This window comes from Pleurodeles waltl, chromosome 1_2, assembly GCF_031143425.1.
Source record: "Pleurodeles waltl isolate 20211129_DDA chromosome 1_2, aPleWal1.hap1.20221129, whole genome shotgun sequence".
Taxonomy (NCBI): domain Eukaryota; kingdom Metazoa; phylum Chordata; class Amphibia; order Caudata; family Salamandridae; genus Pleurodeles; species Pleurodeles waltl.
The window spans coordinates 309,935,028-309,949,133 of NC_090437.1; the positions used below are offsets into that span (position 1 = coordinate 309,935,028).

Consider the following 14,106-nt stretch of genomic DNA (forward strand, 5'->3'; position numbering starts at 1 on the left):
TGGTCACGGCGGCCCACCTGGGATCAGATGGGCTCGCTCCACCACCAACATAGGAGGCACATTCTGCGACAGCACGGTGTCTTTCAACCAACGCTCCAGAAACATTTCCACGTTGGGGAGCTCCGCCCTCTCTGGAATACCCTGGATTCTGACATTATTCCTACGTGAGCGGCTTTCTGAGTCCTCGGCCCTGCGTTGCAGTTGTGTTATCTCAGCCTCCATGCGTTGAATTTGATCTTTCATGTTGAAGATATCAGGTTGGGCAGTATTAAGCGCTGACTCTGTCCACCAATTTACGGTGATCCGTTCTGAGGAGGTTGACTTCCAACACTAAAGAGTCAATTTTCCCCTCCAGGGAGGTTTTAGTGTCCAACACCGCCTGCAGCAACATGTCAAACTGTGCCGAATGAGTGCGCAATGTTTCAGACATCCTGTGTAAAGTGTCGGCTTGAAGGTCCGTGGCCCCCTCGGCGCTGAGATGTGTCTTAGATGACTTTAGCTTGACCATGATAGCTTGTAGTGCTGCTGTGCTATTCCCCGTTAACACACTGGATCACAATTCCTCTAATGCGCACCACGGCTCCCCTTGCTCTTGCCGAGGAGCACAGATCCGGCCCGGACCACTTTCAGCCGGTCTGACCACGGAAGACCAAGCCTCTCCATCGTTGTGGCTGCACGGAATTTCCCCCGCGAGCAGATCACTGTATGAGTCAGTACCAGGGAAGACTATAATGATTGTGCTCCAAAGTTATTGAGTACCAGGGCCTGGACGAGCTGTAAGGCTGCGCTCAGCATGTCTCTGGCGCCACACAGGACGGTTTTCAGTAAGCGTTCAATTTCCTCCCCCACACCATATTTTTGAATGTGCCCGCAGGTCCTTCGCCCAACGCTATGGGTCCTTCAGCCAGGTCAAAGGGGGGAGGAAAAGGCAGGGGGAGCCAAATCTCCTTGTTTGGGGTATGTTTACTCTTGGGTCCCCGGTCAGGAGTAGGGAGGATGCACCACCTCAAGCCTCCGGGGAGGGCCGTCCGCTCATCAGCCACACAGCGCTCCGGGCACGCCACAGAGGATCCAGCCTGCCCTGCCACGGATCCACAATCAAGAGCTCGGCGCTCTATTCCACCTGCAGTTGCTTCTTAAAAAGGTCAGTGCTTAACACGCCCGCAGCTTGCTTCACCATCAAGGCCCACTCGCCTCACGCTCCTCCAGGCCGGTCAGCCCAGCTCCAGGCATCAACACTAGGCCCACAGTGCCGACGCGCGAGGGCCGCCTCCATCTTTTCCGTGCCCTTCCTGGTCTGTAGTGATCCCGATGGTGTATCGCCTTCACCAATTCTGGTGGCTATTCTCCCCGCCCGGCAGAGTCCTGCAGCCGCGTCGGGGGACGCACAGTGAGCGCGTCACTTGCGGCTTCAACAGAGGGATCCCTATCTTCACAGGGGCAAGCCGCCCGGTCACGGATGTCTCCGGATCCCCAGTCGTCACTGGGGAGAACTGCAGTACAGCAGCGGGCATCAGGACCCACAGGAACAGATAAATTACAGATTTGTGGTGGGCCGCGAGCGGAGCTCTTTACAAAACGTCCGCTCTGGCCGCCATCTTGGCCACGCCCCCAGCCAGCCTAACATTCTTTGGGAACCAGTCCTCTTAGTTTTGATGCATGGACAGTTGCGAAGAGGACTGTCCCTCCTGTTTCCTTCTTGTTGACAAATGGAAAAAAGTGATGTGACCACAGGTGGTGGAAAAGATACAACAGCTGCTTGCAAATACTCTTGCACTTTACAATATTAGAAAGCCAAGTATGTTCCAGGTTGGCATTCTAATTCAACCAAAGGTTTAATGTGTATTACACAAGATGTAACAGGAACATATAACAAGTTTGGTTTGATGAGTGAGGAACGTAGATCAAGCTTGAGTAATATTACCTAGAGTGTAGATGCGTTGTGTGGGTGGCTCATGTGAAAACCCATGTTTATCTCATTGTGGTTGTTAGAAATGGGGTCTATATAAATAGCCAATATTTATCTAAATAAAACAAGATCAAAATGACAAAAATCCAACATACACTAGCAAAGTTATGAAAAGTCTGAATCCAGAGAAAACAATTGATGTGTTGTTTTAAACTAAGTACCTGGGTTGCATGAAAAACAAAGCCGCACAGGTGATTGTGTGTCAGAAAAGTCAGCGATGCGTCAATTCCTTACTCGTAAGTGAGGCCATGGGTCGTTTCTTCTTTGGTCAGGTAGGTGATGCATCGTTTTTCTTTCCCGCAGAAGAGTGATGGTGCTGATTTCCATACAGCCAACCTCCGATCTGCGGCAGGTTCACTGTGGTTTTGACACCTAATTCCGGCGCAGGGTGGTGAAGAGCCATGCTGCGTGGGTGATGTGCCAATTTTGGCAGCTGCCCTCAGGTGTTGTGTCGATTTCCCAGCCACGGTGCAGGTGGTGCGCCAATTTTTCAGCAGCGAAGCAGATGCTCCTTAGAGTTTCCGCCTGCACGTCTCCTGTGTGTGGATTTCAGTCTTGGTTCCACCAGCTTCTCCTTTCAAGGGCCCAGGGACTGGAGTAGGCAACACTTGGCAGGGAGAGAGTCCGCAAGAGAGTCCAGGTGCTAGCAGAGGAAGTCTTTGGTGGCCCTGGGATGTCAGAACAGGGGGTAAGCTCAGTCCAAGCCCTTGGAGACACTTCACAAGCAGGAAAACACAGGAAAGTCCAGTCTTTGACCTCTCAAAGGCAGAAGCAGCAACTGCACGCCAACCCAGCAAACCACACGCACAAGAAAAGGGGCAGTACTCCTCCTCCAGCTCTTCTCCTTGGTAGAGGTTCCTCTTGATCCAGAAGTAATCTAAAAGTCTGGAGTTTTGGGTCGACTACTTGAACCCATTTCTGCCTCTGAAGTAGACAAACTTCAAAGGAAAGTCTCTGTTCACAAGATCCTGCCTTGCCCAGGTCTGGCCTCAAACACACACCAGGGGATGGAAACGGCACTGTACAAGGACAGGCACAGCCCTTTCAGGTGTAAGTGTCAGCTTCTCCCGCCCCACTCCAGCCCAGGAGACTCATCAGCATATGCAGGCTACATCCCAGCTCCTTTTGTGTCACTATCTAAAGGAAATTCAAAAACAGCCCAACTGCTAGTCTGACCCAGCGTGGATTCCACAGGCAGACAGGGGCACAGAATAGTTAAGCAAGAAGATGCCAACTTTCTAAAAGTGGCATTTTCAAACTGACAATCTAAAAAACAACTTTACCAAAAGGTGTATTTTTAAATTGTAATCTCAGAGACCCCGAACTCCATTTCTCTATCTGTTTCCAATGGGAAACTGCACTTGCAAGCTATTTAAAGGCAGTCCCCATGTTAGCCTAGGGAAAGATAGGCCTTGCAATAGTGAATAACAAATTTGGCAGTATTTCACTATCAGGACATGGAAAACACACCAGTACATGTCCTACCTTTAACATACATTGCACCCTGCCCATGGGACTGCCTAGGGCCTAGCTTAAGGATGCCTTACATGTACAAAATGGAAAGGTTTGGGCCTAGCAATGTTTACAGGGCTGCTCATGTGGGTGGCACAAACAGTGCTGCAGGCCCACTATTAGTATTTGATTTACGGGCCCTGGGCACCTCTAGTGCACTTTACTCGGACTTACTAGTAAATCAAAAATGTCAATCCTGGAAAAGCCAATTATACATACAGTTTACACAGAGAGCACTTGCACTTCAGCACTGGTCAGCAGCGGTAAAGTGCCCAGAGTACCAGAACCAGAAAAAACAAAGACCAGCACACAATCAAAAACACAGGAAGCAGAGGCAAAAAGACCGGGGAAACCACGCCAAGGATGCCAGGTCTAACAGTGGTCACATGCAAGCTACCTTTAAGAAGCTTTACATTATATCAGATCAAGCACATGAGTCAACTGTCATATTCCTGCGGAGAAGAAAATGCTAAGCATTTTATCACAGCATAACAACAGGATTTAACTTGGGAGTATACAAAGGGTGCCAAAATACAGGAATAGCATTTTTATTTCAAAGCACATTCACATCCCTTAAGCCTCTAGCATTATTAGGACTCCTTTTCAGTTGACATGCTATCTTTTTTAGAGCACACTGACACTATGAAAATATTAGCTTCTCATTAGTTTGTCTCTTTGTGCACCATTGTTGATGCAATGTCAGTCAGCTACATATCCCCTTTGGAAGCACTGTGAAAATCCCATGACATTTACAAGTAATGCTTATGAAATTGCAGATCAAATTTTTCTGTCGACAATTGCATATATTTTTTTTTAACTTTTAAAGTGAATTTGCCTGTGGTCTGACTCCACTACCTAATATTACGGTAGAGCAATGCCAACATTTGTGTAGCCCTTACCCTTATTGGAAGAACAGTGGGCATCTTACAATCATCCTGACATGTGCTAACTTATCAAAATAAGAGCAAACACCTTTGAATCACTATAATACACATACAAAGCAGAAGAGTCCAATTTAGGTGCCAAACAAAACACCCAAGCCTCTTGCCCTCACCTCGGGTAGGTGATGTGATACAAAAAGTACACTTGTTAAAAATGGTGTTGATGTGACAACCCCATTGTAGAAGCAAGAAAAGTAATCCAGTATTTTCCCAGATCACACCACTCTCCATTTTTCAAAGTTGCCACAGTACGCCAAGTTTTGTTACCCAATGTTAAACAAGTACACTACTTTCAGTTTCCCGCAGTAAAAAAATCTGGCAAAATAGGTCGTCCTTTCTTCCAGATGACAACCTTACTTTGGGAACTATGGTCTTTTCCCAAGGCATCAATTAAATACTACTCAGTGTGGAATGTGCCAAATGGTGGTTTTACTGATATACTGCCAGATGTGAACTGTGATCAGTGAGATAGACATACTCACTTGCTAAACATACTAAGATGCTGTTAAAGTCAAAAGGCTGGGTTTAAAGTAGTAATGCAAGCAGCATTAGCACATTAGAGCAAGACACAAAGAAGGGAACTGGAATAGAGAACATATTCAGATAGAGCTGTACAGTAGTCTCTCAGGCAGTTCAATGCAAGAACTTGACTGAAGGTCGAAGGATATACCCAAACAGCCAATAGCACTAGCTGAGAAATTAATATTCTACCAGGTTGAGCCAAGAATGGGTTGAAAAAGTCCCAAGGCAATGGTTGAAAGAGGCTGTACCACAAAAGTTAGGGATTTGAGCATGTGTACCCAAAGACCTCTCTAAGTAAAATGTTTAAAGTAAGTATGTTTGTGAGCTATGCTGTCAAAACCCAGACCTACAAAAACTGAATGGCTATGAAGTGTGAATAGTTGGGTCAGTGGACCTCTTCGAAGTTCACATACCAGGGAAATCTGGCTGCTGATAACTTTTAAAGTTGTTATTGTTGCCATTAGGTAATACTAGCACCTCAAGAAGTTTGTATTGGTTAAAAATGCATGTGTCTTTTTAGGTTTACCTTTACAGTGCATCTGTCTGTAAGTCATATTGTTGTAAATTATTTAAAACATACCAAGAGTGAACCTTGGCTCCACCCAGAGAGTATTTCTGTGGGTCTCTCACCTCATACAACTGGACGTTTGATGTATCATTCCACCTTCTATGGGATGTTTGCATAGCATTAAATGAGTACTATTTCAGATCTCAAAAGCACAACGAATCATTGAATGCTAAATTATTTATCTCGTGAGTATTGTATATAGGGTTCCCACCTAGCAGGTTTTCTACCAGTACAAGAGGTATTTTACTGTCTAGCCAGTACAAACATAAGCACATTTCCCTAAAACTGGTATTTTTTAGCCTTTATCTATACATACTTCAAACAGCAAATATAAATAGTAAACTCTCATAAATGTGTTCTAGAGTTGCGTTAATGACCCTTGATTAATAACAGTAACAAAGGCAGAAAAGTCATGTAACAAATAAATACATTCCATGTTGATTAGAGTCGTATTTAAAATCATGTCCGCGCCTTTGAGGACTTTTGAAACAACAGCAAACGCCCAGTACTTTTCTCCAGGAAAGGTGGCACTCCTGATAGTATGCAGAAAGCAATCCCTTTTGTCTTGTTTTATTTTCCACAACACATGCAGCCGCTTCGCAGTCTTCCTTCACGCACACGTCACAGGTAACACACAAACACAAAACCACACAGAGCACAAACACCAATGGAAGCTTCCATCACAATATAATAATGTCGTAAAGGAGACGAGAAACAAAACAGAGAAAAGCTGCGAACACTGTGCAACCATTTCGGCAGCTCTTAAGCGCAAACTGTGGCTGCTTACAAGAGACCCCCAAAGTGCGTGCAAGCCTCTGAAATATTGTAGCCAAACGCACCCCTGCCCATTTTAATTTAGGTGGCTGTTACTGCACTGCATGTCCTCTGCACAGCGCTAACCTTGACCAATGATATATTTAGGCCATTACAGCAATTACCTACAATGGGCGCAACATTATGCCAAACTGGAACATGCTTAATTGCACTGCATACATTGCTACTAGTGACCAAACGCTGAAATATAATTTAGCTTGGAACAATAAAATGCTAGTTACCTCTGGACACTTGTTATTGGCAAAGCCTAACCGGCCTGACTGTAATGTGCTCATGCATGCAAATAGCAATGGCGCATGCCTATGTTTGCATGTGTTAGCATTGTATTAAAGCCAGACCCACGAACCAATGCCATGTGGGTTGCAGGCCAAACGACCCTTCGCCATCTAATGTTCATGCAAGGGGTCTACTATATTTGCTGTGAAACCATACGCTGACTGCTATTAACTGTGCCCCCCGTGACAGTGCCTTCTCGTGACATCTTCCTTCATAATCTACTCCCCGTTACATTTATCATCTTACCAAACATTTTAATCATTTTGTTCTCTCGGAGAGTGAGAATTCAGGGGAACCTCCTCCATCTCCCCAAAACCACTGAAAAACATTTAGGAACAAACCTGCAACACAATAACTAAAAAGACAGGAAAGTAATTAGCTAAGGTAGTAAAGCATACTTAATTACTATCTGACCATGAAGTGAGAGAGAGAGAGAAAGTGTGTGTGTGTGTGAGAGAGAGAGAGATTCTATGATTGAGTGACTAAATCCAAAGAGCACAGGAAGAAGTTGATGGCAATTACGTAAAAGTAATTGTGCATTCATTGTTTGCAGACATGTTATTAACTAAATGCATCTAATACTGAAGACATGATGCGTAGGTTTGTTTGTACGATGATCATACTGCTTTAAATTACATTAAATTGTGGTTACATAACACTATATTTTAGATCTGTAATAGTGTGGTTGTGTTTCACTCTTCCTCTATTAAAGTGTGATTCTATCATAATATCAAACATTGCAATATCATCAGTGATTTTTAAGTATATAACAGATCAATTCATGATCTCTTATTAATGTGACATAATCAGAGAGGTTATAAAGAGTGCAAGGTGGGTTTGGGAGTTAAAGTTACATTACAACCTGTACTAATGTATTTCCCATCGTTTTAAATTTTGCTTTGTAAACACTACTGTCCCGGTTAATTTTAATGAAATTTTAACTACAACTTGTGTTATATAGCACTAAAACTAGTGCTAAATGGAGGGTTGTATGTTTTTTACTCAAAACAGAAAGCGGCTTAAAAAATATTAGTTACCTTATCGAATTGCAGTAGTGGCATTATACTTAAAACCCAAAAACTAAAAAAAAAAAAAAAAAAAAAAAAAAAAAAACACTTCTGGGAAGCTGTGCAGCCACACTGATCTTGACCCTACGCAAAGTCACAAGTAATACCTAAAAAAAAATCTTATAAGGTGCTTCATGCCCTTATTATTAAAAAGCCACGTAGGGTGACCAGATTTTGAGGAGCAAAAACCGGGACAGGTCAGACATAAAAGGTCTAAAGACTTTACTCTAGGGTGACCAGACGTCACGGATTTCCCTGGACAGTCACGGCTTTTAGAGGACTGTCCCAGTGTCCCGACGCTTCTCCTAATTTTAAATAAACGTCCCGGTTTTTGGGACAAAGATCATATTATTAAATAAATGTCCTGGTTTTTGGGACAAAGGTAAGATCATCTAGGGAAGCATAAGTTAAAGAGGCCTACAAAGTATGAAATAATTAAAGTATTTTATCTGTTACTGTCAGGCAGCACAGTCCCCTGTCTGCTCCCAGCAGAGAGATGGAGTGGGGAGCAGAGAGAGGTGGGTGGGGGCGGGTTGGGGTGCAGAGTAGGAGGTCAAGCCATAGCTAATCTTATATATGTAGTCTTGTACATGTGTGTGTGTATATATGTGTGTGTGTGTGTGTACACACACACACACGTGTATAGGCACACATTCACAAAGCTACGCAAAAAAACGGGACAGGCCAGATATAAAAGTGAGAGTAATGTCTTTAGTCCTTCTTTTATGTCTGACCTGTCCCGGTTTTTGGTCCTCGAAATCTGGTCACCCTACTTTACTCTCACTTTTATATCTGGCCTGTCCTGTTTTTTTGCATAGCTTTGTGAATGTGTGCCTATACATGTGTGTTTATATACATATATTTATATACACACACACACACACATATACACACACAATTACAACACATATATAAAATTAGTTATGGCTTGACCTCCCACCCTGCACCCCCAACCAGCCCCCACCAACCTCTCTCTGCTCCCCACTCCATCTCTATTCTGGGAGCAGACAGGGGTCTGTGTTTCCTGATAGTAACAGACAGTGCTTTAAATGGAACGGTAATGTCCAGTACTGAGTACCAACACTATTTTATTTTGAGAGGGAGAGTACCGGCATATCTCAAGGAAAACGTTGCAGAGTACCGGCACTTTTCAGAAACAAGCAGGTACTCTGGCACAGAGTACCTGCACTTTATTTTTTCCATTTCAAGTACTGGTAACAGATAAATTACTGTATTTATTTCATACTTTGTAGGCGTCTTTAACGTATGCTTCCCTAGATGATCTGACCTTTGTCCCAAAAACCGGGATATTTATTTAATAATCTGACCTTTGTCCAAAAAAACGGGACACTTATTTAAAATTAAGAGAAGCGTCGGGACAAAGGGACAGTCCTCTAAGAACCAGGACTGTCCGGGGAAATCCGGGATGTCTGGCCACCATAAGCCACTGAGCTCACCCCAGAGTTCACTTCAGAGTGACCAGTAGGCGGATCGGAGAGCAGAGCTTGGCCTTCTGTTAAACCACTTTCACTAGAGGTTCGAGGCAATGCCTAGGGTGCAATTAGTGAGCAAGCAAAGCCCTACATCTACAAACTGTGCTTAGCGGCCCTGCTTTAAACACCCACTAGATATCACCTTCAACAATGTTCCGTGATCTGTAGGTTTTTTGGAGGTTTTTTTTAAGGGTAATTTGTATATTTTTTACATAGTGATCATTCATTTCTCTAGTGAGTAATGCATCATTACCTGCACAGAACGAAGTTGTTTTATGTATTTCTTTTACGTTTTATAACAATATAGTTCCCCCCCCCCCCCCCCCCCCCCGCTCCCCCAGGCAAAACAAGAAACGTGTTTTGGACGATCGGGACACAAAAACACAAACAGACTCTACTGTGTGAACATGATGTATATGTATAGTTGGCAGTAGCCGCACAAACCCACAAGTCTGTTTTTCTACTGACCCAGCAGACCAAAAGTACACATACATTTCTCTCCTAAATGTTGCACTGATGCCTGCTTTACTTCTAAAGTACATCTCGTAGCTTGTTGTAGTGTAACAAGTTGGATAGCATCGGATGTAGTCCGCACGTTAACACTCCTCTACAGATTATCTCGACGAAGCATTGCCTAAAACCATACATGAACCATTTGACGATAGTATTTCCATCATCCTATTCCACTTAAAAAAAAAAATCTAAAATACTAACTTGTTGGGTAGTGAGGACTATGAAATAAAAATGCGATATTGAAAAAATAACTTTTCCAAATTGACTTTCAACGGTGCCAAGTTTATTGTCACTTTTAAACGTTATTAAGAAACACAAATACAAACAAAGTTTGATACATCTCGTTTTGTTGCTGTTCATCTTGGCTTGAATAAAATGAATTATTTCACTTTTCACAGCTCTAGGAACGTAGTGCCTGTCTACTGTTAAAATTAAACATGACTCCTTGCTTCAGAATAAAATAAAGCTGCATTCCTAAAATTCAAGAACGAGCATTGCCGAACACAAGAGACAGGCCAGTGGGCTATTTAAAGATCGACTGCACAGCGGCAAGGCCATTAAGTAAGAACCCTGTGTTGCACCGCTCTATAATAAGAAACATTAACTCGGCTGATCACCAGACATCTCTTCACTTCAATGCAATAACATAATTAAACCCTGCAACAGACGGGGAAAAAACATGACTAAAGTCAGCTGTTCGCTGCACAGTGCATTTCTATTCTATACTGTCCGTCCCATGAACTTCATGTCTACCACCTTACGCCTGTGCAGACTGTCACTGTGTCTGCACTTCTAGTTCAACCTGTGGGTCTTAGGGTCACTTCTGTGTATCTGCTTCTTCGGGCCAACCTGTTTATGTACTTGACCTCATACTGCCCTTACATGCCTGTATCAGTCGGATTCATCACTACGTGTCTGCTCCCTGGGTGCACCTTATATAAGTATGAATTCAGGGCGGTATTTAATGCCTATACTTCACACAATGCCCACCTACCTGCAGGTGTTTCGCCGCAGGGATGCAGCTTCAGCAAAACTGCACTTATCATACCCCTCCAGGGGGCGCTTTGTTGTTATTATTTTTGGGGGAGGTCTGCTGTCAGTCATCGGACGCCCCTCACATGCCTTCTTTGTGTGCTCGGCTCCTCCCACTATGCTCGGACAGCCACTGTGAACGATATGGGAAAGGACGAGCGCAGGGAAGCGAATAACCCTCTGTCCGGCTACCGGAAATGAAAGACTCGGTCATAAATATCGAACAGGAAGTATGCAATAACACGCGGCGCGCCCCCGTCGCCCCTTCCTACCCGCCGGCACCCATGCTCTATCAGCTGTTCACGCGGAAGCCGTCTTGGCGCGCCCCCGTCTCCCGAACGCGCAGAGGCGCCGCCACTCCATTTTCCAGACAGGAGCTCCTCGCGCATAACCGGACTATTGCGGAGAGCCGGGGCACAGAAGCAGACTGAAAAGTACCCACCACAGGTGGACGTACGCGTTTCCGCCATGTTGGAATGGGGCACTTTCAATTGAATCCATGGTGATTCGGCAATTGCATTTACTTTGTACGTAGTAGTGTGATGGAACAATTGGGGAAATGGACACCGCCAGATAAACGAGCGAGAGGACAGAGGAGGGAGAGGTGATGCAAGAAGTACATGTGTTGCAGAAGGATACAGTGATGAAGGATAAGGAGATAACTAGAAATGTGTATATGGTGGAGTTCCGAAGGATGCAGGGAGAAAAAGGATGTAGGGTAACAGAATTTCTAGAGCGCGTGCTACTTCTGACGAGGTGTTGAAGCGCTTTGCGGGGAGTATCACGCTACTCTGGGACCCAGGTTAAATGTACAAAGGTAATAAGTCAGAAATATGTGCTTCCCTTTCTGAGTAACAATAGTTGTGTAAAGTTTGTGCTGTTGACACTAGTCTTTCGAATAGGGATAGATTAATTGAAGTATATTAGTAAAGGGAAGTACTGCATCCATTTCAGGACATAATTTTTACTTCACATCCGTCAAACATCATCCGTACTTCTCATCCCTACTATTCATACATCATTCCTACTTCTTATCCATCATCATTCCTTCGCATTTATCATTCATCATCCCTACTTCTCATCCATCATCCTTACTTCTCTTCCATCATCTCTGCTTCTCATCCCTACTTCTCTTCCATCATTCCTACTCCTCATCCCTGTTTCTCATCCATACTTCTCATCCATCTTCCATCATTCCTACTCCTAATACATCATCCCTACTCCTCATTCCTCATCCCTCAGCCATACCAACACATTTTCAGTTTTGTGAAACACACCTTCACACTGATTGGTTGGCAGGGTGTCGCGGTAGTCTCTGCGTGCCGCAATCACTATTAGCTCCCCACGGGTCACTGATTTCAGAGCCTCCCATACGGCTGGCAGTGGCATCGAGTGTCGTTGATCTGATCTGTAAATACGATGCAATCAGCACTTTGAGAGAAGTCACAGCAGCCTGAGAGTACAGTAGGCTGTCTTTCAACCCCCATGGGGAGTACGTTGCCTAGGTTTGTGTCCATTAGTAAGTTCAGGTCCCCCCCAATCAGGAGAGCTGCATTGAGGGGCTGTAGCATTGGTTCCAGGGAGATGATCAAGAAGGCCTCCTGGTGTTCATGTGAAGCATACACATTCACCAAAGTAAAAGAAAGCATGCCCACTCGCAATCTGATTGCTAGCAGCCACCCTTTGATCTCTCTTAGTGTGGACAGCACCCTCCATAGTGTTGAGGGAATAGAATGCCCTGTCCTTCACCCCTCTTTATTGCCCCGGAAAACCAGAAATGGAAGTCCAGAACTGTTGTGAAAACCTGTGGCTTTGCATTCTATGGACATGCCTCTGGATCAAGTGCGTCTCTTGCAGGAGACATATATCTGTCCCTGAGTGCTTGAGGAGAGAAAGGACAGCTAGCCGCTTTGTGGGATTGTTAAGTCTCCTCACTTTCAAGCTAATGATCTTGAGTTCCCTGTCTTGTGTAGGGAGGATATGATAGCAACAGGAGGATGAAGATAGCTAAAGATGGGTCTTGTTGCGGGTCAAACAGCCTTTGTAACACCTCTGCTATGCTGCTTAGACAACCTACTAATATTTCACTACAGAGACTCAGACGGGTACCCCCCCTGAAATTTAGCAACTGAATAAATATCAAAATCCTATGTGAACCCAACAATCCCTTCAGGATGGAAAAATGAACAAATTTACGCCTATGTAGGCCAGGTGGACCAGTCATACCAGTCCTCAACAGGCCAGTAACCTCACAAAGAACAAAGGAATCCAAGCCCATACTCGAGATCCTTCCCTCCCCCAACATCTCCCCTCCAGTCTATCTATGCAAGGAGACAGTATGCATATCCCATCTATGATGCTTCATTGTGGGCCTTGTCCCCGCTCAATGTGGCCAGTACTGACTCCCTCTCCAGGGCCATGGTAGCAGGGTCCAGTTTATGCACAGCAGAAAGTTTGCATTGCTGATGTCGTGCTGGTGTTTCTGGAGGTCCCGGAGTGTGGGCTTCCCACGTGTCTCCGCCGCAGCTGGGTCAGCTATGCCAAGCACACTGTATGCCCCTCGGAGTGACCTTAGTTGGTGCAGTTTCCCCTCTAGCCGGAAAATTATGTGAAAGGGGTGACCCGAGAGTAAGATTCAGGCATTCCACAGGTGCGCTGTGACAGGCCGAAAGCCTTGACGCTTTCGGAGAGTGATTACAGCCAGGTCCTGGTACAGCAAGTGTGAGTGCCCTTTGAACTGCAATATTTTCTTTCAGATGAAAATCATGTACGCATACCAGAATGTCTGCGGGGGGCCTGTGGCAGGCCTCGGTGGCCCCCACTCTGTGACAACTTTGAAAGAGCCGCTTCTCCTAAGATATAACCAAAGAGGGCCCTCATGTAGACTTCCAAGTCTGACCTTTTAATGGAGGTGGGAACTCCCCTTATGCAAGTCAGTCTGCTGCTCTTGGAGGCATAGGATCTCCTGCTTGAACCCTCGATCTCGTCACATTGGCCATTCCCCTTGGGATCCAAAGTTGTGACCCTCTCTCCCACTTTATCCAGGGCCCTGCGCACGTACCGCAAGTCTGAGGACAGGTCCCTCTTGACCTACTGGTTGTAGGTCGTCCTGCAGGGAGGTAAACAGTGCCTCCAGGAAGAAGCACATCACTGAACATTCAGTATCTTCTAAGTCCGGGGAGCAGTTTGTTTCTGGCTTCTTGCCTTTAAAATTCCCTGGTGGTTTTGTCAGCGTGTCACAGAGAGTCCGATTTTTTTTGTTTCTGGGTGCTGCCATGGTTTTCGTTGTCTGCCGCTGTGCCCTCGATCGGGCGCTCACATGGGCATGTAATGCCATCACTTAGTGTAAGAGGCTTCACCAGAACCTGTACTCCTCACC

General features: G+C 45.1%; 1 protein-coding gene across 2 annotated transcripts in view; it reads right to left on the reverse strand.

Annotated features, from left to right (window-relative positions):
- The window catches only part of KIAA1958 (KIAA1958 ortholog), a 262,828-nt gene extending 251,714 nt beyond the window's left edge, over positions 1-11,114 (reverse strand). The window contains exon 1 of one of the 2 annotated variants that reach the window (XM_069238652.1): positions 10,690-11,114. The gene's annotated coding sequence lies outside the window, so the exon portion shown is untranslated. The remainder of the gene's footprint in view (positions 1-10,689) is intronic. The other variant, XM_069238644.1, reaches the window with a different exon arrangement.
- Between the last annotated feature and the right edge of the window lie 2,992 nt (positions 11,115-14,106).